At 43.2% G+C, this 25,940-nt stretch overlaps 2 long non-coding RNA genes across 2 annotated transcripts in view; one reads left to right on the top strand and one right to left on the bottom strand.

The window, feature by feature from the left end:
* Positions 1-18,594, top strand: part of LOC117950359 — a 39,630-nt gene extending 21,036 nt beyond the window's left edge. Inside the window, exons 3-4 of the long non-coding RNA XR_004657875.1 lie at positions 2,227-3,807; positions 17,680-18,594. This is a non-coding gene — a long non-coding RNA (uncharacterized LOC117950359). The remainder of the gene's footprint in view (positions 1-2,226; positions 3,808-17,679) is intronic.
* A 1,004-nt stretch (positions 18,595-19,598) lies between these two features.
* On the bottom strand, positions 19,599-24,297 carry LOC117950361. Its single transcript, XR_004657877.1, has 3 exons — positions 24,191-24,297; positions 19,771-19,772; positions 19,599-19,608 (listed from the first exon to the last, which is right to left on the bottom strand). It is a non-coding gene; the product is annotated as an uncharacterized LOC117950361 (long non-coding RNA).
* Between the last annotated feature and the right edge of the window lie 1,643 nt (positions 24,298-25,940).

The following is a 25,940-nucleotide window of genomic DNA, read 5'->3' as shown; positions in this document are numbered from 1 at the left end:
TGTGTGAAATGTCTAGTGAGTAAAGTGATTAGATGCAGACTGCATCCTTTTATACTTCTGTCCTTTTCATCAATACCTACTGCTGATATCAGATCTGCTGTTTAATAAGTCCTCGGTGGGAGGTAAACGTTCAGTGACTGCAGATTCCAAAGGAATTTGATGAGATGTCTTAAGGCAACATAGTGTTGCCTTTTATACATGACATGTCAATGAGGAAGACACACTTGCATAACAAAGTTGAGCATACGTTCATCCTTTGCATGATCATTTTCATTGACATATGTGTTCTTGATTAATCATATAAACATTTAGTCTAAACGCACATTAATTTGCATCTACTTTTGCAGATGTTCTGTGAATTCAGTTACAATTTGTGCTACATTTAGCTGGAAACCTGACGTGCATGTAGTCACAGCCTGAATTCCCCTATGCCTACTGTGCTGGTTCAACTCTCTTTCTTCTCCCTTGCAATTATATGCTGTTTCTCCTCTCTTGTGGAAAAGTAGGTCTTGTGGTAGTTGGATGTCACCTCATCCGAGTCACGAACAGCAGCAACCTCCACAGTTCTCATTTTCTGTCATTTCCCTTCATCCACTCTTCTCCACTCTCTCTTTGAGGTGTATGAACAAAATGTACCTAAACTCTAAAGCAGCATATAAAACTGCAACGTTTTTCTGTATAAAAATGCCACCTTTCTTTCCTCGCTCCGTCTGTGCCCCCACCCCCTTTAATGCCTCTTTAGCCCTGCACTCGGCTGCTTGAGTAATATTTATTGCACAGTCTCTTTTAGTCTCAGTTTCTCCTTTTTATTTCCCCCCTGAAACAAACAAGTCCAATGCCATGGGGCAAAACACCCCCAACACCACCACCACCTCCGCCGCCCCTCCCCACCTTCTCCGCCCTCTGTTCCCTCTGCCCCTCGCTCCTTGAGCACTGACAGATAGACAAACGTACTGTTCTCTCTTTCTTTGCCTTTCACCTCTCAAACCTCCCTCCATCCATCCTGCCGGATGGGTACAATGTGGCCGCTCTATCCTGCAGCAGGGAGAATGCAGCCCTGAACTAACAATATCACCAAGGCTGCCTGAATGCCGCCGAGTCCCATTGTGCTCTGTCAGAGGGGAGTTAACACCCATGTCTGAGCCCAATGAATAGTATTATTGTGTCTGAGACATGCACCGCACCCCCAGTCCCCATCCATGTCCCTCTAACTCAACTCGCCCCCCTCTTCCAAACTTGGTTCTCTTGTCCCAACTGCGTAACCCCTCTTGCGCCCCCTTCGCTCCTTCCTTAACAGACAGCTCTAACTCCCAAAGCCTTGCCGGCCCACCAGCTCTCAAATCTCCGCACTTTACTTCTCTATTCCCCTGGCAGTCGGCCCGTGGGTTTTAGTCTCTTTTTCAGGCCTGCAGCGGGGTGAAGAGAGGTGGACAGAAGGGCTGTCACAGCTCTTTGGTGGCTGTGGCAAGCATGTTTAAGAGATCGTGTGGTTGGCGCAGTGTGGGGGTGGTGGGGGTTGAATATGGCCATGGCTCTTTCTCTGTTGAGGAACACAATGGGACCATGAATCCTCAAAGAAATGTCCCCCTAACTGCTATTATCATAAGAAGAGGGCTGCTGAACCCATTTGAATAATTCTGGATGATACAAAAGCTGAGATGTTTTCTTTGACAAAGTTTCTATAGAGCACCACTGGTCTGGCCAAAACATTTCCATTCCTTCACACTCACTAGGGCGCAAAGAGAGAGGGGCGAGGGAAGTTTGAGATATCCTCTGTTTTAAATGTTGCTTTTGTTATTTCTGACCATTAATGGCAAATCCATATTCAACTCAGTGGTCTGGTGTGGCTCAAGGAGAGCAAAAGAGGTTGTTGAGTAGAAACAATTCCTGTAATTTCTTTTTAATGTATTCTATTGCTGCGGTGCGGATTTTTATAATCGGCCCACTCTTGCCATATTTTGCTACCTGCAGCACATCAGAATCTAATAGTTGAGACTACCCCTGTCAGGCAGACAGTATCTCTCTGCCTGACACACTTAACTCTCAGGCCTTCAATCCCTGCAGTTTCTGCTCTCTAAGGTTAACAGGTCCACATTAACGGCTGAGAAAGGATGCCAGAATCTTCACCCCTGATTTTTTGTTGATCAAAGAACAGGATTGACATTTAGGATGGGTAAAATGCTGAAAGTTAAGATTAACTTGTTTTTTTCTGTCTCTGGTTGTTAGTGTACAGCAGGAAGACGAGGAGGAGGAGGCAGTGGAGAAGGAAAAAGAGAAGCAGAGTGGGTGGATGATGGAAGGAGAGAAGGATAGAAGCAGTTCGAGGAGGTGGTTCGAAGCGGGTGAACCCAGAGCAGGTGAACACAGCTGTGGATCGCCAAGGGCTCTCTGGCTGCCCTCCTTCTGTGGCCTTGGCGCTGCATACAGGGGTCCCGGGGAGCCAGCAGGGGCCAGCCAATGCTGCGGCAGAGTGGGCAGGCTAGGCCAACCAAGCCAGGAGAGAGGCAGGTGAAGCGGGTGAGCCAAGCTCTCATCCCCGGCGGCTAGGAGCCTCCGCGGCAGAGCGGAGCAGCAGAAATCAATACAGAGGAGAGAGGCTAGCAGAGGTTGCCCAGCACCGCCTGCAGGCCACGGAGCCCAGGGACCAAACACCACCACTGCTCCCAGCTCTTCTCTCTTTCTATCTTTCTCCAACAGTCCCAGCACCAGCCAGGGCCAGGGCCCTAACCGCCCCACACGCAGTGTGTTTGTCAGTAGGTGCACATGTGTGTGTGTGTGTGCATAGAAAAATAGATAGAAACGGCGAGAGGGAAGAGACAGAGAGAAGAGTCTTTGTGTGTGGTCAGCCGGAGGGTTTTTTTCTGCGTCCAATACCACTTGATAAAACTTTGTCAGAGAGACACAGAGACAGCGAGGGAGGGAGAGAAACGGAAGAAGAATAAGACAGGACGTCGAAGGTCGCTTTTCTTCCAGCTCCCTCCCTCTTATTACTCATTCCACCTTAACTGTTTGATAAGGATCCATCGGAGACGGTACACAGGACATTTCGTCTCAGTCCCACTTCCAAGCACGAAGTGCACAATATTCCTAAGATCTCATGAGTCAGGATGAAAGGACAATTTGAACTTTTTGCCTTAGATTTTCTTACCCTCACTACAGCAGCTCCCATCAGAGGATATGGCAGTGCAGTATTGATCTGTAAGGTGGAAGAGAGGAAGGTGGGCCTGGGCTTTTCATACCTCTCTCTCTCTCTCTCTTTCTCTCTCTCTCTCTCTCTCTCTCTCTCTCTCTCTCTCTCTCTCTCTCTCTCTCTCTCTCTCTCTCTCTCTCTCTCTCTCTGTGTGTGTGGGTGTGGAAATGGCACCTGAAGTCCACTTACTGCTGTGCAGCAAGGATCCCATGGCAGTACAAGCGAATCGCTGCTAATTGAATGAGAGATGAAAAGGACAGTAGTTGTACCTGCTCAGTGTCCCCCCCCTGTCTAAAACGGTCTCGGTTTTTCATCTGACTTTTTTCTCCTCCACCTTTACAAAAGTCCTTCTCCACACAAAGAGACTTGCTCTTCAGATGTTTTTGCAGAATTGGTGGTGACTAAAGAAAATTGGCAAAATCTTCTGGAAGGACAAAAAACCTGGCTTCAGTAGAATTTCTTCATGCAGTGGTAGAAACATCCGGCTGAGAAAAGGTTTTAAGAGGTCATGCTACAAAATGTACTGTACTGTAGATATTTGTGGACTTGGAAGGACATTACAGGACAGATGGACAGTTTTCCAAGCATGAAAACTTGCACAGGATTCCTACTTCTTGGTGAGTACGATGTCTTCATTGAATTGCCTTTTTGTTTTAACGAAACCAATTAAATGATTCTGTAAGCCATATTGAACTAAGCCAGGAGAATAATAGAAATAAGAAATATCCCCACCCCTGGTAACAGTATTAAGATAAGATGCCATCTCTGCTCAGAGTTGTAATATCAGAGTCTGTGATGTTATAATTGATCTCAGTCAGCTCTAGACAGGAGCCGTTGACTGTGATCATACTGTCACTGACTGTTGGAGAATCCGGTGTTATTGCCTGTACCAGGAAGGGTATTAAAGCACAATTCCCGCTCGCTGCCAATCTCCTGGCACACAGAGAGAGACTGGCGCCTCTCTACGCCTCAGCCTGGCAGCGACCCACGCTTACAAAATGGCCGATTCCTGTCTGCCAGCTGTCTCCTCAGCCAAGATGGCGCTCGGCCGCTTTTTTATGCCCGCTGTTTGCCATCTGCCCTCTAATAGTTAACGGCTATGCAAATATCTTGTAATTGCATTTGCATGTGCTCGATATTTAACCCCTCCGCCTCGGTTGTAAATAATAGCGCTAGCGTAAAAAAAAAAAAAGGGAAAAAAATACGGTTGCTGATTGAATACACAGCAGGAACAATTAGCAAATGAATGTTGCATGTTGTTGCCCTCCTCTTTACTTTTCTTCGAGCTCACCTTATGCAAATCCATAGATGCCTGTTCTTGCTTTTGATGCTGGCTGAAAAATGGAGCGTCACCATGACTTTCTCTCTGTGGCTCATTCGGAGACGCTCATGTGTCTACTCATTGTGCCATATGTGACATCTGTGGTTGGCTGCATTAGCGGGGTACCCTGCCTCCTCTGACAGGCAAAGCCCACACTGTAAAGGAGAGAAGGAACGAGGGAGAGGCATAACATAATGACCTCATTAGCATGCTCAGCACTCCCTGCTATAGGCCCTGGTGCGCTGCTGCGCCGTGGGACCCACCGGTGTACGCCCTTCTCACAGCACTCAGCAGGCAACATTGTGTTCTCCCCACACAATGCGGCGCTTCATACAGGCTTTATTACGCCTTGTCAAAGCGCAGGGGGATCAGGGGTATCAGTGCAGAAGCAGCAGGATATGGGCTGTGGACGTGGAACAGGGGATGTATTGGTGCTTTATGGTCTTAATGTGGTGTTAGCTGTGCAGACGGAGCCTCTGTTGTTGCTGCTGTTGTGCATGGAAGTCTGTGTTTGTGTGTGAGTGCTTCTGGGGTCTATAGTAGTGTGTTTATGGAATTGTCCGTTTCATTGTGAACTCCCATGGCATTCGTGGCTGTTTTCACCTGTCAGTGCTAATTATTGGAGAGAGCGATTTGGTGAATTGTCTGTGTCCTGGAAATAGGCTATCATCTGCTCTGAAGACCTGCTGCATGCTGCACTGTTGTCAGTCTGTAGCAGTGCAGCGTTAAACTTCACAGCAAGGACTGTAGGAGGGGACACGCGCACACTTGCACACATACACATGCACAGACACACACACACACTCTCTCTCTCTCCTACAGAAAGAGCCCATTACAAAAGGCTGATATTTCTAAATAGTTGCGTACAGTACAGCAAATTACATGGCTATGTTTTGTCCTTGAAAGCCATGCAGGGATTTGGAAATAAATTATCTTTTTAAGTGGTGTGGTAACCGCTGCTGTCATTTACCAAGCCTCAAAAGACACAGTTCACCCCTGTTATCGTCTTCTCTATCAGAGTCAAGGCAGTTTTAATCAAGCTTCTCTGTCTAATCAACCCATAGTGACACTGATGAGGCTAAAGCAGAGAAAAGGTTAGTGCGAAGTGCCAACACTAGCTGTGGTTAGCCTGGATGGGCGCAGGCTTCCGAATCATGTTTTGGGGAATCTGCTCTTAACAACAGTCCAGACGTGCTCAATTGAATTGATTCCATTTATACGTTTATTTGTTTTGTAACCTGACTCATGTATTTTAATTCAGCAAAATGTTCCAAGGTTAATGCTGATGTTTGGAAGATTTGGAAGGTTTTGCTTTACAGTGGCACACTAGCTAAGTTTCACAAAGACAGGAGACAAAAATATAACAGGTTCGTAATAATAACAACAACAAAAAGACAGTGTGTAAGAAAGAAAATAAAAGACAGGCAAACAACAGTTAAAAACTGTTGTGGATGTGTGTGTTTGGACACCATCAAAGGGTGGGTTTCTGGGGGAGGGAGAAGGATGGAGGACAAGCCCAGGGAGGTGGGTGTTAAGTCCTTTAACTTAGATTAGAAAGTGTAGAAAGTGTAGTTTGCCTTGTTGATGGGGGATGAACTGGGTGGAGCCGCTGAATTCCTTGTTTGCATATTCAGATCAAATATGGGGTCCATATGTTTGATGAAACATCAGGTGAATGTAATACCTGGCCATGTAAGCTAGTCACAATAACTGTTACATATACGCTCGTGCACACATACTTGCATGCCAATCCAAATTGCACGGATATAAATGACTCCATTCACTCTTACTCTCAGGAAAAAAAGGGACATGCACCCCAACACCATCTCCTGCAGAAAGCTTTTATGCTAATACCAGTTATAGCCATGTGTGTTACTACGCTGCTGCAATTATGCATAATTCAACGCAAAGAGAACCGGCAGGATGGCACAGTAGACCTAGCTTCATGTGGACATACTGCATGTGAGTGAACATAGGAGTGTTTATGTGTGTGTCAGAGCAGAGTGGCAATATTCACTCTTTCTACTTTCATAGGCTTTAAGTCCAAAGACCTACAGCAAAGCCACATCTTTCACATGCCTCCTACACTACACAAATCCTATTTTGTACGTGAGTAACATGAAGGATGGGCGTCTTTCTAAATTATGAATATTAATGAAAGAATAGTAACATCCTTTTGTGAAAGACAAAAGGTATTCTAATAAGATGCATGATTTAAAAACTTTGTTTTTTTGCATTTAGTTAGAGTGAAGTGAACTCCCAACAGGAAAAATGCAGATCAAAATGTGGATATGGCCTGAACTCTTTGTCAGTTTACTAAGATTTTTTAAACCAGGTATATTAAGAATATTTGAGCAGCATGAATGTGGACTGTTCATTTGTGTGTGTGTGATTGTCGTCCAGTCCGCTGCAGCATTCAGACTGCCCATTGCTTTTTATTTGCTTATGTATTGATTGAACGTGTTCCACCCACTGAAGTAATAGTTGCTGAAAGCATTTACAGCCATCGCTCAATTCATCCTGGCTTTCTTTCTTTGAGACAAATCCGACTTGATCAGTTCTTTCTTGAAAACACTTGATATCATTTAAATGCAGAACAAAAGGCAAATTGGCCAACTCCCTCGTATGAGGATTTTCCTAATAAGACTTTAACATCGCACTAACTGTGGAGGTATTGATATTTTAATTGGAAGAGATTGAATGACCTTTTATTTTTTAATTTTTCACATGCAAATATATCATCAACAAAGCTCATTATCTTTGCATTGCAATAAAACCACATTGTGTTTTGACATTTGGGTATTTGTAATCTTTGCCATAATCCTGACAATTTCTTTTAAGCAAATCCTTTTTCCTGCTAAAGCAAGTAAGAATAACCATTTTATTTGTCAAAATGCACTTGACCAATTCATTTCATTGATACTCAACCAAATTCCTTATGTGAAACTGATCTCCTAAGGAAGTAAGCTAATTCCTGAGTGAAGTGTTGCTGCTGCTGCTGTTCCCTCGGAGCTGCAACACTGAGCCCCAAGTCTGATTATAGACTCAGGGAAAACAGTCATGCATTTATCCAAGTCACTGATTATGTCATTTCAACAGGCTGCAAACACTCAAACAGGCCAGGCAGCTCTGAGGGGAGAATTATAAAGCCATAGTGGAATGGAGGCTGTATGAAAAGGAAATGAAAATGGAGTAGTGCTGTATGTGTGATTAAACTGGCTGCTCGCCTGCAAAAGGCCACGCTGCTGTCGCACAGGCCTGAGATTTGGCCGTAATGAAAATTTGAAGATGGAGGGGTTTGAACCCCCTCGATGTCACATGGCACACTTACATTTTCACACCCTTGCATATACATTATACAGCGTACATATGTGCTCAGACTGAATGGTTTATGTGACTGAGCCATTAAGACAGACTGCAGATGCATGTTGAGATGTAAAGCAGAGAGGAGTAATATTGCGCGGAATCAAACAAAAGCTTCCTGAATTGGAAATAAAACAATCAGATCAATGTTCAGCAGGTAATTCATACAAACCACAGAATATCCTGGGATTGGTGTTACCCTCAGTTAAACAGACGGACGGGACCAATGGCGGCCGCTGAAATATTAAATTGCACCATTCAGATGCAGAGACCGCATCCCAGTCATCAAGCGTGGGAACAGGCTGGATGATTAGAGGATGAGGGGTCTGTGCAGCGGAGGGGGTTGTGGTTAGTTCATGGCTAGACACCCCAGCTGCACCGACTTCCATTCAGAAACAGGTTAGGAGGGACCTCAAGGGTCAAGGTCAGGGATGTGGGGTGGGGGTGTCAATGCAGCATTGTGTGTGTGTGTGTGTGTTTGTGTGTGTGTGTGTGTGTGTGTGTGTGTATGTGTGTGTGTTTCATCTGCCGTTCATCCCCGGCTGGCTGACTGCCTCTGTGTTTGCTTATTATAAGCTGCTTCTTATTGCTTTGCTTCAGGGACAACTTGAGCTGGGGGGAACTCAACCCCCTTCAGTCAGCCTCTGGCCAGTCTCCAGTCAGCCCAGAGCTAAATCGAGCCAGAAATCAGTCTTGCAGCCCAGTCAACCCCCTGGTCAAACAACCCCCAGCCAAACCCAGTCAAATCCAGTCAGACACTTTGACAGCCCCCCTGTCTGTCTCAGTCTGCTGCCTCCTGTAATTTAACATGTCGGCTCAGGGTTCATTGTATGTGCACGCCACAATTCGAAATCTGTCACTCATTACTTTTACCTGTTTTGAATGCTTTGATGGGATCCCTAAGGATATCAGTTTAAATCATGTTTAAAAATTCAGATCAAATTTCTGTGCTGATACAGTGTGCTGCAGTGCAGCTGAGGCTGGGCCATTTGATAATTTCAAATGTTGCCTGGCTACGTGTTACATTTCCTTGATGATGCTGCCCAGCAATAGTAATCCTCTTTATTGGTGAAATGCAGCTGGCCACTGTATCATTGCCATTTCATCAAATCATCTGAGAGGCTAGTGCGCGAGCTTGCGACACGTTACACCTCTTTTTAAATAAACTGTGCAATCCCTTTAAGAGGAGGGACTGCAGCACTTTAGGAAAGGGAAAGGAGAAAGAGGGGATGTAGTAAAGAGAAGGCAGTGGAAGAGAGGAGAAAGGTGGAGAGATAACGAAGAAAAAGGGGAGAAATGGAGGGGAGCAGCAACACAAGCTAACCCACCCTGCGGTAGCCGGCCTCCATTCTTCGTCGTGGACTTGTGCTTCATTAGACTGTCTGAAAGAAAGACCCACTTTTCCCTCATCACCTCAATAGACTAGTCCCCCTTCTCTTTGCTGAGCCTGGAGGGTTCTCCTATAAAGACTCACCTCCCTGTTTTCCTCCTCATTTCTGCCTCCTTCTTCTAATCGTCTCAACTCTAATCGTCTCAACTCGCCTCTGGTCTGCCCCCCCCCCCCCTCCTCCGATACCCACTAGCTCTCCTTCTCTGCTCATTCACTCACCTTGGTCAGACACACCACCCACCCACTGCTTAAATCCCTATCAGCATGTCAAGTAAATGTCTGCCCAGTTGGGGTTGACATACACACACACACACACAACCATGCTGAAATATAAATGCGCTGCACACACAATCTTTTGCTTGCTGCTGGGGTTTAGCCTTCCTCCCCGCTGACCCTTTTCACCCGTGTTTTGCTCTCTTCCCCTTCTCGCCGTCTCTCTTTCCCCCTCTGCCTCTCCTCAGGCACTGATCTGACAGGATGGTTTGGCTAGCTGACTATATCTTCAAGAGGTTTATCACAGGGCTTCACCGCGCTCCACTGTTGCCTACCTGTTTTTATTTTCAAAATGAAAGTGCTTTTTACAAAAGCCGCCTCATACCTTAGGCCATGCTCACCTTTACTTTCCATCTATTTGATTAAAGTACTGAAATCCTATCCTCTAAATTTGTTACAGTAAAATCTGGTCAGTTTATCTCCTAATAAAATCTGGAGCCGAAATATCTATGCTGTGCGTTACGGAATAGGGTCTCATATCTGCAGTATTTTGAAGTCTAGACTATTACTAAATATCATTGCAGGGTTTAATTTTCCCAGAGGGAAGCCAAAAATAAAAAATAAAGCTGCAATCAGCATTGGACGGGCGCTTGCTTTTGTGCTTGTGTTGGGGTACTCACACAAGACTCTACCTTAAACGGTCGAAAGCCATAACAGGGGGCGTGGCCTGAATACACTGGCGTGGTTAAAGTATACAGGCTTGCTCAGTATCACAAGTAGACCACACATAAGTTTCATGTAAATTAGATGTTGTTTGTCATATAAGGCTGATTTCCTGTTGCCAGCTGGGGGCGCTATGACCAAAAGTCAATATTGGCCTGAATATGTCCTCAGGCCTGGACCCTTTGATTGTGGTTTCTGAACAATTTTTGAAAATAAATATTTCACCAATATTGCAATTTAATATGCGATTATTTTTTAAGCTCTTTGTCTTCTGTATTATTCAGCAAAGACAAGCAATAAATTATTGTCTAGTATAAACACAAAGTTAAACAAACTGTTCTTTCGTAGAGGCCAGGCAGGTATGTCTGAAATTAGGTGATGCATGAATTTATATGAATAAACTCTTTTATTTTATTTAACTACTTCAATCACAGAAGTATAGTGAGCACTGATCAAGCCTGGTGTAAACAAACATTTATATCAAAGCCAGAAACAAATCCCACAAATTAAAGTTCAGATTGCCGAAATATAAAAACTAATATGTGGCTTTACCACACTTAATAGGATTTAGATGATTATTTACTGTAATAAACATACTATATTTATAGACACATAGACACAACAGCTGTTTGTGGTCTTGCCGTGGGATTAACTGTACTAATAAAACCGTCGAAACACAGCGGCCACGCTGCTGTGAAAGCTCCCTGAACGTCATTTATCAGTCTGGTTGTTAACCCTCTCCGTGGCATCTCCTTCCCTCCATATCATTATTACTGAGCTAGCTAGCTAACCGGAGCTAACCGCTAATCAGAGCCAATCGTTGCTAACAGAGCCGTCAGTTCTCCGTGCCTTTATCCATTAACTGCATGTATGGACTCGAGCCAGAATAAAACTCTTTATTAAAATAGCTGTGAAAGTTTTAAAATACAACTCAGAGTTGTTTGAGTGACAGAACTCAGCTCTGGGTACGGCGTAGCGTTAGCATACAAAGTTGATGCTTTCTCTGCGGAGTGCAGACGGACTTGCTCTAGCGAGTCATCTGTCCAAATCGCATTCTTTGTGATTAAGAAATCGTTTTGTAACATATTGCGATATTATGGCAAATTTAGTTAATCGTTCAGCCCTAATTACAGCCACTTTCTCATTCATCGCTACAGAATTACAATCTCTAGGAGGAGTTTGTTAAAGTACTTCTGGGTCTACTTCCTGTTGCCACTAAGGGCTGTTATGACTTTGAGCCAACATCGGCGTGTATAAATGTTGTCAGGGTTGGACTCTTATGAATCCTCAGATGGTTTGATTCAATTGTACGATGTACAGTCAAGTTACACCCACTTCCTGTTTCGATGGCGTCACTGCCAGTCCCTATGACGTATAGTTTTTCTCTTTATAACTTTTCATCTTTAAGAAGAGTTGGAAAGATGTGGAAATGGCTAAAATTGGACTAATTTCGAACCTTCATTTCAAAATGGCGGAATTCCTGTTGGATTAAGGGTAGGGCTCCAATGAGCTTTTTGGACATCTTGACATGCTACATATGTGCACCACGTTTTGTTAGTCTACGTTAAATGTACTGCAAATATCTATCTTATTTTAACATCTTTATTTTTTTAGGGGTACTAGTAAGCCATTTTTGTGCGCCTATTCCCTCAAACCCTTAAAAAAAAAACTTAAAACATGTACATTTTTACCAGACTTGATGCAACCGCCAATTTTGGTGAGGTTTTGAGTATGTTAAGCCCCTCAAAAAGGCAATTAATTTGTCGAAAGAAGGAATAATAGTTCCTTTAGTTTCTAAAGGGCCTTCGCCTCTCTCGGCGTTCGGGCCCAACAAATCAGCCAGGATCATTCTTCAGCTCAAATTTTTCCTATAAGCTACTCCATTTGGACATATCCTTGCATTCTCTACCATCATTTTTTAACAAAACCGGCAATATTACATTGTGTTTAAGATACTTATTGTAATGAATAGAGATCAAATTTCCCTTTTGGAGAAAGAGCTTTTGGGTTTGTGTCTCCTGAGCATTTGCACATTTGTCAGCAAATTGTTTATTTTAGCATCTCAGTTAAGGTAAAGTGATTGCCTTCTTCATCTAAATAATATAAAATAATAAGTTATTCTTAATCAAATCTCCAACCATCTGGAGTCTCGTTTATTTTGGTCTCATAGTGCTATATTGGGTCCTCTGTATTATTCCCTTGCATGAGTCTCTGATTTATATACTGTACATATGCTGATGTCATTAACATAAAGGGGACAAGGGAACACTGAGTTCCCCGCAGCTCCCCCCTGTTTCTTCCCAGAATAAAGTGACCATTTCCCGTTTTATTACCCACTTCCCTTCCGCACTACATTTCAATCATTACTCCGATTTTTGGGGACAATGACGAGCACACTGAATTCTCAGCAGTTGGCTCTGTCGACGTAGCCCAATCTTTATGTAAATGTATTCAGATGCATTCTCAGCCCCGTAGACCATCGTTTCTCCTGGGTGGTGGTGGAGGTTGTTCAGTCACATTTTCTTTTGTAGCAGGCTTGCAGTCAGAAAAGAAAAACATGCAACACGGCTCGTGAAGCACACGGTGAGGTGGACCCCTGCCAACGCGCCTGAGAAACCCCTATTAAACCCTATGTTTATACTGCGGCTGTGATTTACAAATGCCCGTTTTCTTGCATTTAGGCATGTGCACCCCCCTATGTCGTTCTGCTTTTTCATCAGGCGCGCAGCAGACAGCAATAGAATTGCGAGGACGGGGTCCTTGCTGCATGTGCTCGACGAGATGGGTAAGGGAGGGGGGCGAGAGAGCGAGAAGAGGTGGTGTATGTGCATTTTCATCTTAGTGGGTGCTCTTCTCTGGAGACCAGAGCTCTGCTCATATTGAGATATTTCCTGAGAGAGTTGACACAGTTATGCACACACAAGGACACACATACACACACACACACACGCACAAGCACACATGCACGCACGCACGCACGCACTGTTCCTTTGTGTACGACTGAGCTCCTCAGCTCTGGTCCATTTCTAATGTTCTGATCTTGACTCTCAGCAAGTTCATTGTTATTCATTTCACTGTCATCCTGAGCGCCGTGTGAGACTGAGTAAGTCTCCAGCCCAGGTTTCCCAGGCAGGACTGTGTTTGTCATACACACACAGGCCCACACAAACCTCTTGTTTCAGCAGCAGGATGTCTGTAGCCCCTTGGGTAAACGTGTATGCTGACTGTATCAAAGGACACCGTTAGACGTGCAGTTTGTCAAGGACCTAGTTCTGCTGCATCCAACTATAATGCAAAGTTCAGTGCTCAGGTGCAGTGAGAGCAGGTGGACGGAGTCCTCTGCGTAGGATGATATTGTCTTTACTTTAGCAATATGTGTTGAGGGTGGATTTTAAATATTAAAACCTGATTTTAGGTTTGACTGATAATCATTTTCATCTGTACCCATTTCATGTCACATAAAGCCACATAAGAAACATCTTAATATCTATCTTATTTTAACATCTTGGTGCTTGCTGTCATTACTTTAAAGTTTTCTTATATCCTTTGAACACACAAAAACAACCTCTTCAGCCTTCTTTTCTCCTCTTATTCTGTTGCCCTTCACTGTTTCCTTCTTTCTTTCTTTTTTTTTTTACTTTCTCCGTCTGGCGCAAGAAAACCAGGGGCTGCAGTTTGCTTAGCTGAGTCCATAAAGAGGCGTTTTAAAAAGCTGTGTTAACAGACCAACAAAGCTTTAAATGTGCCCCCCTCTGTGAGGGGGTGGTTCCCATAGGGATGTAGCGTGGCGCTCCATTGGGAGACCTCTATCTGGCCTCTCATTCAGCCCAACGCTCAGTCACGGCCACTCATGGTAGGAGGGAAAATCACACAATTCGGCCCAGGCCTGATCCAATGACATGTTTTTTTAATGAGGTAGCTCTATGTCTTTGTTATGGCACCAAATTCAAGTCCAGACCTGAACAGGTCCTGCTAAATAAGATGCAAAGCCATTGCCAGGCACAACTTAGAAAATAAAAGCACAAAGAGATTGGCTTCTGTTGAGCCAGTGAATAGCTCTCCACTTTGCACTGTTCTTCACTAGAACATCCCTGGAAGCAGGTATGCAGATTTTGAGAATGTATACAAAAGTTCCACTTCTCAAAGCTAATGGCAGTTTTTGTAGTGTTTTGGTGCAGTGTCATCTGTATAAATCATGTTTGAAAGATGTGAGATGAAAGGTGTAAATGTGTACAGGGACATGCTCAAAACTCTTGTTTATTTGTAACAGAATAAAGTGACAGTCAAAAGAAGTGCCTGTGAGCCATTTCTAGCCCCTCCAGTTATTTATTTCCAGGGTCATACACCAAGAGATTTCTTTCTCTTTCATTTTCACCGCCCTGTGTCTTTTTCAGAAAACGCAACACCATATATCACACGTATATGTACACGTGTCATACGGTGTGTGTGTACATCTGCGAGCGTGCCAGGCGCTCATTGGCTTGTATGTTCAGGGGTGAGGACTGTCATTAAACTGTCTGCCTGCATCACCGGACTCAACCATCACCCTGCCTGGCTGTCCATTCTGCTTTTTGCTGGGTCCTTCTCGGGCTACACACACATACACACACACACACACACACACATACATATTCACTTGGCCTTCAGCCAGGATTCACATACTGTATGTCTCCTCACACTACAATATTTGGAAGGGTGACATTAATACTGATATTTTTTATATTAAAGCTGCAGATAGCACACATCTTGTGCCAGTATTTTTATTTCGTAAAATCACAAACAAACACAGTTCCCGCATAGAATATAGACCCCTACAATGACGCAGCGTCTACTTGTGACCCCTCTTCACGAGAATGTGAGCAGTTCACCTGAAAAGTGATTTAGTTATTTCTTTTCAGATTATTCAATTTGAAAGAATTTCAAAACCGTTATGCAAGACAAATATTACAAAAAGTTATAATTTTGTGTAATTCCTCATCTGGGGACCCTTTTTTTATACGGAAGCCTTAGGGGTCCCAACCCCTAGGTTTGGAACCACTGGACTGCACATTGTGTGAATCTGAATGTTTAATAAATGTCTTCCAGGGTGGATTTATATCTTTTTATTGCAATCTCTGTTTTATTTACTAAATAATAATTAATTCAATTTCAATTAGAAAAAAATCTAAAATTATATAAAAAATGGATGGATTTCACACACACTACAGCACGCTACCAAATGTCCCAATGAATCCGCCTGCCTGGATGCTGAAGTACTCTTTGAGCCTCTCGTACAAGCAGCCCACGAGCCCGGCTACTTGTCTCTGATTTAGTCCGACTCTGTTCTTTGCTCACGTTCAAAGCTGTGGTAATGGGGAATTAGTATGCAGAGAGGCAGACGGATGGCCCTGAAGATCTAATAGGTAGCCAGACTGAAGAAGAAGACTGAAGTGTGGGGGGGGGGGGAGTGCATCTCTAGCAAAGCGAGAGTTAACCATGGCCTCTCCCTCACTTCTTCTCCTCCCTCCTTCCCTCTCCCCTTTATCGCCTCGTTCCCCATGCTCTGTCCCAAACCTTAATGGGACGTCAGGAGGACAGCCTCGCCTCAATTGAGAAGGGGGAGCCCCCCCCCCCCCCTTGTCTCTCCAAAAAAACAGTCTCCCCATCCCCCATACCTTCCCCCATACTAGCTAGCACCCATAGCTGCTCCCCTTGATTCTCAGGGCTATTGAAGGGGTCCCAGACACCCTCCGCTTTTCAGCCCCTCAGCCTAACTCTGCATAAATTAGGCACGTCTCCCTGGTGTCTCGTCAGCCGGTCGGGGCACCCCTGGCCCCTGGTCCGCCGTCTAGCAATCTGCTACTCCTTCTCCCCTCATCCTGTCACCTTCTGTCTCCCTCCACCTCCCCCGTCTACTGTATCCTATCAGTCCTCAACTTATTTTGACCAAAACACCCTCAAGCTAACCAATCCTTTCTTCACATCTTATTTTCTTTGTCATGTTCGTAATTTCTTCCAAATTCACCATTGCTTCCTCACCGTTGACACACTCACTCCAACCCTACCTGCTTTGTATTCTCCACATTCTCTCTATCTGTCTCTACTTTTTTGTATCCTTACAGCCCTGTTACCCAGATCAGCCAAGCACTCTCCTCTCATTTTCAGCCAGGATATTGTTTACATCTGTCTTGCTAATCACTGGCAGAGCCTTTCTAGACCTCACAGATGTTGCAATAATACAGGGGATTAGCAGGCTTAACACTGGGGCTTATTTGGGGAGTTTTCCCGATGGCCTGCCGGTGAAGCCCGTCAACTCCTCTGAATTTGACATTTTTTCTGTTTCGCTTTGTGCTGAGATCCGGCAGTCCCGCTTCTCTTTGATTTGTGGTTTTATTTTTATTTATTTATTTCAGATTAGTGCCCTGGGCTCTCACTTCCTGCAGCTCCATCAGGGTTAAATACAATTACAGAGATAAACTGCTTGATATGTGACAGGAAGATTTAGTAACAAAGGATCTCTTTTTTCCCTCTTCTCTTTTACCTGGTGCAGTTTGAACATTTCAATTCATTCACATTTTAGTCCACGTTAAATCACCTGTGCATTTTCATACCCTTAACATTTCACATTATTTGAGGTACTACAGCTGGCTATATTTCCCATCCTCCTCTATCGTCACAGCATTAACACTACAATCTAGCTAGCTAGCACTGTTAGCTGCTTCCGCAGCTCACCATGGCGTTTCAACCTCCTCTGCTCTCCTCTTTAACTCAGATAATTAGATGGCCTTCCCAGACTCAGCATTTCCGCTGCTTCTCTCTGCATCATGCAGTGCAACCGTCCCATTTTATGACCAAGCTGATCCAGTGTCTGAGACACTCAGTGTTTGTGTGTGTGTGTGTGTGCGTGTGTGCGTGCGTGCGTGCGCGTGCACGTGTGTTTGGGGTCAATGTATGTCTGTCTGTATCCAAATCCCAAAGGTGATATTAGTCTGGCAGGGGGCAACCCATCCCCCCTGTGTGTGTGTGTGTGTGTGTGTGTGTGTGTGTGTGTGTGTGTGTGTGTGTGTGTGTGTGTGTGTTTGTGCTGCAGGCGTTGGGGTCAGCCAAGAAGCCCAGACAGGCTCTACCTAGACCTTTGACCCATGACTGTCTGCAAGCTCAGGGGTCACGCACACCATTGATACAGACAGCTGATAAGATGCTCAAACAAACGCACATGCACACACATACATGCCCCCCCCCGCCCCCCCTCTCTGTAGTAAACCTTAACACTGTGGTGTGTGTAGAGAGATGATGACATAAACAGCGTCATCCCAGCTGGCTGAATGCAGAGTGTGCGTGTGCACAGCTACATCTGTCTACTCACTGCATATCATTTCATTTAATGTTTTTTTAAGAATGCCCAGAATTAGAAGAATATGTCTGGACTAATTGCACAAAGTAGAAGTATGGAGCATTCGTTTGACTAATCCCTCTTTGTTTATTTTTTTGTCTTCACAGATGCTGCCAGTCAGGACTGCCACCATGAAGATGGAAAACAACGGTTGGCCATTGGACCCTACTCTAACAAAGCATGCACACTGTCTGTAGTCAATTTCTCCAAATATTTAGCGCTTAGCCTCCTCAGCCACTTATGGAAAATTTCATCTCTGCACCTGAAAGAACAGTTAGTTAGACACACATCATTAGAGTCTGATTATCTAGTATACCGGGAGTCGTCTAGTCTGCAGTCTTTGTGGATGTGGACAGGTAAGTTGGAGCCGCTTCTGAAAGGTAAGTTTAAAAGGTTGAATCAATTTTACTGCTGTCTGAAGTGTAAAATGGAGCTGCCGAGCAATATTTTCCAAAATTAGTTTCATTAGATATGAATTACTATATTTGAGAGGAATTTTAGATCGGAGATTGGATGAGACCCCAAGGGGTCCTTCTTTTTACTCAGTAATTTACATTCAAGTATTTGACTGGAAAATCGTTTGACAAGAGTGTGTTGCTCTTTTAACTTTCCTCATTTCTGTGGGACATTATGTATACAGACATATTTATCTATTCTTTTTCATAGAATAATGAGTTCCTTTATCATAAAATGATCCCAGAATCCCAAGTGTTGCCCTGATATGATATATATTCTCAATAAAGTCAAGCAATTTGTAATATAAGAATTGGTCTTGGGTTGTTTTTTCCCCCTCTTCTATTTGATTCTTGTTTCTATATTCAGTATGTCAGTGATGTTTTTGTTGCTGCGATTATACAGAAGCTGAACTATACAGTTAAAGGATACATTTGGTGATATTCTCTATTTTTCTTAGTGTCAAGAAATTCCATGAAAAGACCAAAACCAACAATTGGCGTCTTCCAACTTCCTGTGTGTTCAAAGCCTAAGATATCTGATTCCTCTGTGCCACAGACGTCCATTGTCCAAAGAAATACATCCATGAGACATGTCATTTCTCTGTGACAATGTCCGTCAATACGATGAACATGGTCACTGTAGTTTATGTTTATTTAAATCATTCCCTCTTACTGTCCTAGTGCCGTAAATACTCCAAAAATGTATTAATTCGCAGCTGAAAGTAGTTCCAAACCAAAGTAATTATTTCTATTTATATGACGTTTATCGTCTAATATTTGGTGTGAGAAGCTATAGGAGCCTGTTCTCACTGATTATTCTAGCAGTGGCTGAAGGGTTGGAAGGGGAACAGTTAAACCTAGTGGCCTAAATCTGTGGTGTCAATTAGGTGCCTTTGTATGTGAGCAGCAGGGGTGTTGAAGCGAGTTGCTGGAGCTGAAGGAAACTCTGAACAATGATACACATTTATAACCACACACACACACTGGTTTTATGTTTTGTGGGGATCACACCTCCCTTTGTTTTCCCCCAACAGCCAGTAGAGGTGATGCCCCAGTGCCCCCAGTGTGCTCCACTGCTCCGGCTAAAATGGGCTCACTTCTCCCCTCTGCCCCCCCCACTCTCGCCCAACAACACTGTCCCCTCGCTCGCTCCAGGTTCCCAAACCCTCGTCCTCCCCCTGACTGGTCCTGACCTGAAATTAGGGCCAGGCTAGCTTCCCTGGCCAGTCCAGCATAAAAGGCTGGTGTGTTTGTGTGTGTATCCGTGTGTGTGTGCACCATGGCCCTGAAAGAAAGTAGGAGATTATCCTATTCTGTGTGTCCAGTCACCAGTGCAGTATTGACCATGGTGGGCCACCCAGGGAGTGTCCAGCCAGCCGTGAGATAGCCTGATATACATGCTTACTGGCCGTGCTAGATTCCCTCACTCTCACCGGGGAGAAGGCCAAACCCTACAGGGTGGACGCTTTCTAAGGACACTGGAGTCTGTACGAGGAGTGACCTGCCATCCATGCACAGACACACACACACACACACACACACACACACACACAAGCGCACACACACATTTCCGCATAGCCTCTGTACAGTAAAAGACATTGCCATCAGGTTGTATTCTGTGTCCTGTGAGGCGAGGCGGAGGTCATTGGGAAGGTGGAAAACCTCTTTAATGGTGGGAATGATACCATAACACCTATAGATAGAGTTACGGATCATGTCACATACAGTGTGTATACAGTGTACAACTTGTGATGGCAAATGTGAAGACCAGCGTGAAACATTCTTAGCTTGTGTTGAAAGATAGAATTACTTGTTTGTTTTATTTTATTCTTTGTTTTTTTTAACATTTAATATGTCCAAATAAAATTATTTTGATCAATAAAAATGCACAAATGTGTAAAGACCGTTCATTTTCTCTGTTTTTGCTGTTCTACATTTACTGACCGGTGCCTCAGAAAATACAGTAAATAAAACACGGTAATGTTTTGTGAAATACACTCGAGGCTTTCAACTCGTAAACATACAAATAAATGATTATGAACACAGCTTTGTGGACTCTTTCTAACTTGTCCACCACACTAGTTCATAACAGCTCCCTGAGTAGTAAAAGCCACCTATTGTAGACCTTAACAACCCCTCAGGGGTCAAATAATTATCTTTCAATTGCTCAGCAGTTTGTTTGTGGATGGAGAGTCACTAACATCCCGGTCCGTTAGTAACACAAAGGCCTTTAACAGCAGGACATAGCTGCACAAAGCTCGCTAGCAGTAAAAACAAATCAGAGAATTTATAGGGAGGAGTGTGTGTGTGTAAACTGCAATTAAGGAGTTATCACAAGAGAGCAATGAAGATCCTTTCATCTGTTCTTTCATTTCTTTTGGAGTAGCTTCACCATGACAAGCTAAATGGGTTGGAATAAACAGGCAGCAAGAAAACAGGCTTTTATTTAAAATTAACACTTTGTTTTATTTTGCATGAACAAAGTTAAAAATAATTTCTACATCATGCTATTTGCTATTTTGATGACGTAAAGAATAAAACATTTCCCAGGATGTTGCTCTCATAAATGCTTTTTTGGAGCATCCATTATTTTACTAACATTTCCTCTGATTTGTTAAATTTGCTCTTAAAACAAAATTATAGAAAATGGGGTAGATTTAATTAATTTGGAAGAGAAGAAGAAAAGAAATATGCAAGCATTGATTCTGATGAGTAAAAACTATTGTGTTTATATTGTGCTGACATTAGTAGTCCTAATACCTGTAACTTGTCCTAGATGTCAGAAATCATGCAATTATTTAATTGTGTAGACTAATGTACAGTACTTCAAATGATGGTACATTTCTATTTTCCAAATTGGGTTTGATAAATATATCTTAACTGTCCATTATAACAGAGAAAATCGGACACTATGGTGTGAAGTTAAAGTGAAGTAGTGATTGTTAAAATAAGGCCGCTACACAAACACTGCAAGAACATACTATTATATACTGTACAATTCAGATTCACAAGAGTATAGTATGAAGCATCCATTACCTTAACACAGGCCGGTGTTAATTATGTGTATTTATCATATTCCTTTATGTAATGCTGACTCACAATCACAGGCAGGCAAAAAGACTGGAGCCAGAGCTCTTTAATAAAACATCAAACACTGTGTGTGACTGCTTCCAATGTGATAAAAGGTGGGCAAAAATATTAGAGCAGCGTGGAAAAATCTGTTTTACATTACTAGAGATTTGCACAGTATGTGAAATGATGTGATCCATTATTTTTTAACTTTATTTATTTATTTAACATCATATTAATGCATTCCTATCCAAGGACTTTGAGTTCATAGAGCTTAGCTGTGGCCCACTGGTGTGCCATCCCAGCATGCACACGTACAAAATTAAATTCTTGTGTAAGCGTTCTAATTTCAGACCCCAATGACGGGAGTGCGGGGGGGGGGGGGTACCTTAGATGAAACTGGCATGTTCACAGATCGTGTGCACTTTAGATTTTGTTTGTGAGTTTTGATTTTGCTAAATTTAAAATGTAAAAAGAATTCAAATTCAAGTCCAGTGTTATTCCAATTTGGAACTTTTTCACATGCTAAATTCTATGTGTGTGTGTGTGTGTGTGTGTGTCTGTGTGTTTGTGTGTGTGTGTGTGTGTGTGTGTGTGTGTGTGTGTTTGTGTGTGTGCGTTCTCCTGGCTCCCCTGAACTTGGTAGCCCCCCAAAAAACCTCATAGCCAACAGAGCACACAGAAAACCAAGGTTAGGATGGGGTTAGGGGGTTGCCTAAAGGGGGTTATGGTGGAGTCAAGGCATGGATGGTTGGGGTTGATGTAATGGGAGTGTGGGGGGGGAGAGGCACTTTAAAAAGTCCAAGAACTTGGAGCCTAGTTTGTCATGCTAACTGCAGAGATCCCATTGAATGTGGACACAGGGAGCAGAACGTTCACAGGACCCCGGCCATTCTCATGCAAAGTCTGTCAGAGCCTTCTCCTTCGTCCGTCCATCATCATAATTAGTCATGAGAGAGGAATGCACCATAGCACCATTAATGCCATCTTCACTTCCTGTAACCTTGACACTGCCTTGGCGGGCATTGGCACGATATTGACCCAACTTCCACACTGATGGTGAGAAATAATTTTGTACCGCACGTGCTGACAAATGCAAATTACATTTAAATTTCTATTTTGACATCTCTGTTAAATCCCTCCCTGATTCTTATTCCTGCTTGCTGCTCGTCTCCAACGCTCCCCTCTCTGTTTCACCTGACCCAGAGATGGGGGAAGCTACATTTCATTTAGTGTGGAATCTGTTCAAATGCCAAGTGCTGAAAATGTCAGCCGCAGTACAAGCACACACACCTATACATTTCCTTTCTTAAAGCGCAAACACTCCATGCAAATGAGTTTGTTGCCCCCTCCGGGCTCAAAACAGTGAGGACCAGTACATAGTGTGTGTGTGTGTGTGTGTGTGTGTGTGTGTGTGTGTGTGTGTGTGTGTGTATAGATGGCTGGATTTATGTGCACAGATTTATGCATGCTATAGTTTCACAACCAGGGATTGAAGGAGTCTCCATTTTTATGTGTATGTGTGCATGTGTGTGTGTGTGTGTGTTTGTGCCCCCTCATCTGCACTTGGAGCAGCCGTTTGTAGCCTGTATTTGATTGAGTGAAGGCCAGCGCTGCCTGAACACTCCCTCTAATGGAAGAGTGGAGCCCAGCAGCTCAGTAATGCACTGACCCCAGAGCTTTTACAACGCTGCCATCCGATAAGTGGCAATATGCTGGATCTTGTAAAATTAACAAGACTGAGCTAGGGAGAGAGGGAGCACCGAGGTTGTGCTGTGAGAGAGGATGACGTTCCTTTAGCGCTTGTAAATATCAGCATGCATGCATGGAACGATTATAGATGTTCTTGACTGAGTTTTATATTCACGGCAGCGTGATTTGGTATTTTTTCACTTGTTTCTTGGCTTTTGAAAGACAGGTTCACAGGCTAGTTTATGTTTGATAAAATGCCTCTCTCTCCCTTGTAATACTGGCGAATGTATGCAGTGGAGCCAGGTGCTGAGGAAGCAAACACTAAGCATGGCCTTCAAATTGAAGGCAACTGGATGCCAGCCAGTGTGGCTTTGTGCAGGGCACCACAGGGGTGTGGACATGTGTGTAAATGCATATGTCTACTACAAATTCCCTCCTCTGCCTCCTGTGGTGTAACATCCACAGAATAAGCTGAAAGTCAAAAAGCACCTGTGCCTGGTTTTGCATCTATTGTTTATCAAAAAGAGGTGTTTGAAAAAAGAGGGCCTCATCTTAACAGAGAGTGTTTTCAAAAGCTGTGAAAAATGCAAAAGCATGCAAAATCCAACTCCCAGCATCCACATTTGATGTAGTTGTGAGAAAGGCTTGATTCCTTCCTGCGTGCCTCCCAACAAAAACCCCTCACCTTTCTCACACAGGATAAGGCTGGGTTTGTGTGATGGGAAGGCTGTACTTGTATGCATTTTTGCACACAAATACACACAAATGTGCATTTTTGCACACAAACACAGAGCATTTTTTACTGGGAAATTGTGTATGTGAACAGCTATTGTTTGCCAGCGCTCCAGCAGGGCCTTCAAAGTGAATTATTCATGCAAGATTTGAATACATGCAAATGGCTCACTCCCCTCTCCTGGCACAGATCCAGGTTACCTATGGCAACGGCGCCTTCAAGGAGCATCTTTCCAAACCCCCCCCTTCCGCCTGCTTCTCTCAGGCACCCGCCCTCCGACCATGTTATCCACCCAGTGGTATTGTTTCGATTGTTGCAATACCAGGCTGGTTGGCTGTGGGGTGGCAGGGTATCCCATAATTCACAGTCAAGGTCATATAGACAGGAAAGGATGAGAGATGGAGGGATGGACAGATGGAAGGAAGGCAGAGTCCCTCCATCCGGCTGCTCACATGTGAAGTTCAGGAGCCGACACTCAGCTGCTGGTGAAAAAAGCTGAGGAGTTTCAAGTGGTGAATGAATGATGCGACGGAGCCGGCACACACTAACCTAGTATTCAGATCTAGTCACGGCCAACGGTGTAGTCTAAGGGATACGCAGGTATACGCAGTATTCCCACTACTATAATATTTTTTAATATATTTTGTCACATGTGTTTTTCATCTTCACATAAAGGTATTTCCACCGTAAATTGGTGCATAAAAGGGTGTCCGAAAACAGGAAATGAAGCCGTTGATGCTCAAAATTTCCCTGGTAGGGGACACCCAGACCCCCCCCACTATGACAAGCCCCCCCACCCCCAACTGCAGTAGCATACCCACTACAATACATTAGACCACAACACAAGTGCAGCTAAAAAGGAAGAGCACAGAAAAGGACACTACCTTTAAAATCAGTATAACACTACTCAAAAATCTTATTTTAATAAACACTAGCCAGGATGTCACTGAAGAATAGCAATATTAAATAGTATTGTGTGGTGTTAAGTCATATTTAATCAAAATAAACTCATTTTGACATTATAATTTTGTTTGATTGTTAATAGTTTTTAAGGAAGTGTCCAAAATGCTATTTGCGTCCTGATTGTCTGTGGGATTAAAATTTTCAATGAATGTGTTGCTGAAATCATTTTTTGTTTATCCATGTTCATCTATTATTATAATTGCTACCCATTTCTGGGTGTTTTTATTGACTATGCAACTAGTATTTTTTTAATGACTTGCTTTTTAATAGAGTCCATATAAATAATACAAAAATACAAATAATGTTCAAAGATGGGACAGGAGTTCTATTTCTAAATGACTTCAATAAATATGATTCCCTTTCATTTCACTATAGACACAGTTTTGACATCAAACATGTGTGTAATAATAAATGAAAAAGAAATAAGACAGAAAAAAACATTTTGCAACGTCTTAGTGTGTAATTAGCCTTTACAGCGTTTTGTAATGTGAATTCACAAATTCAATTTTTCTCATATTTGGCTTTGTGAACTTGCAATATTGGCTACTCAATCAAGAGAAGGTGTCCATGGAATGTTTGAATGAAATAAAACAATAAAATTTAAAATAAAAATGGTCTCAGTGAACAGAGGGCAGGTCAAGTTCAGGCCATGAAGTGCATAGAGAAGAGCAGCTACTCAATGCTGCCATCTACTGACACACACACACACACACACACACACACACACACACACACACACACACACACACACACAGTAATTATTATATATGAGATATTGGATATATTAATTGATTTATACTTTATTTCCAGACCAACTAAAGCTTTGAGGGAAATAAAGGCTAAACACCAAAACAATTCCTCCTACAACGGAGATGTAATGAAGACCACATTATTGTTCAAAAATGAGAAAAGAAAAAGAAAAAATTAAAGATCTTTGCATCTGTAGAAACCTATATAGAATATAGAAATATTCCTTTTTCAATTTAGAATCTTTAAGTCAGGCCTTTCATGTTGCTATTGGTGAGATTGGCTTTGCTCATGGCCCCCTCAAGTGGACAAAAAGACTCATTGCTCATGGTTGTAAATGGACAGTTTATTGATAAGTCAGTTTCAACTTACAATCGTAAACGTACCTCTTTGAAAATACTGCTTCGTTGAAATGTACATTAGCAGTGAAAGTATAATTGCTCCTTATTCACATGAAACTTATGACGGAGTTTAGTGCTTTGCCATATTTAGATTTTCCAGAAAAACAACGCCTTACTCTTGTGTAAAAGCAATGGTGAAATCCGCACAACAACAAAAACCTCTCAATAACATGTAAATGAACCAAAAATCTTTTGTAAATATAGATTTTTTTTCCTCATACATTTGATTAGCCTCTCGTAGACATTTTAATACTAGCCCTCACCTCCTCAGTGCTGGATGGACAGTGAAACTGTACAGTCCTGCTGAC

The sequence above is a fragment of the Etheostoma cragini genome, chromosome 9, assembly GCF_013103735.1.
Source record: "Etheostoma cragini isolate CJK2018 chromosome 9, CSU_Ecrag_1.0, whole genome shotgun sequence".
Classification (NCBI taxonomy): Eukaryota; Metazoa; Chordata; class Actinopteri; order Perciformes; family Percidae; genus Etheostoma; species Etheostoma cragini.
This window is presented reverse-complemented; position numbering and strand designations above follow the sequence as displayed.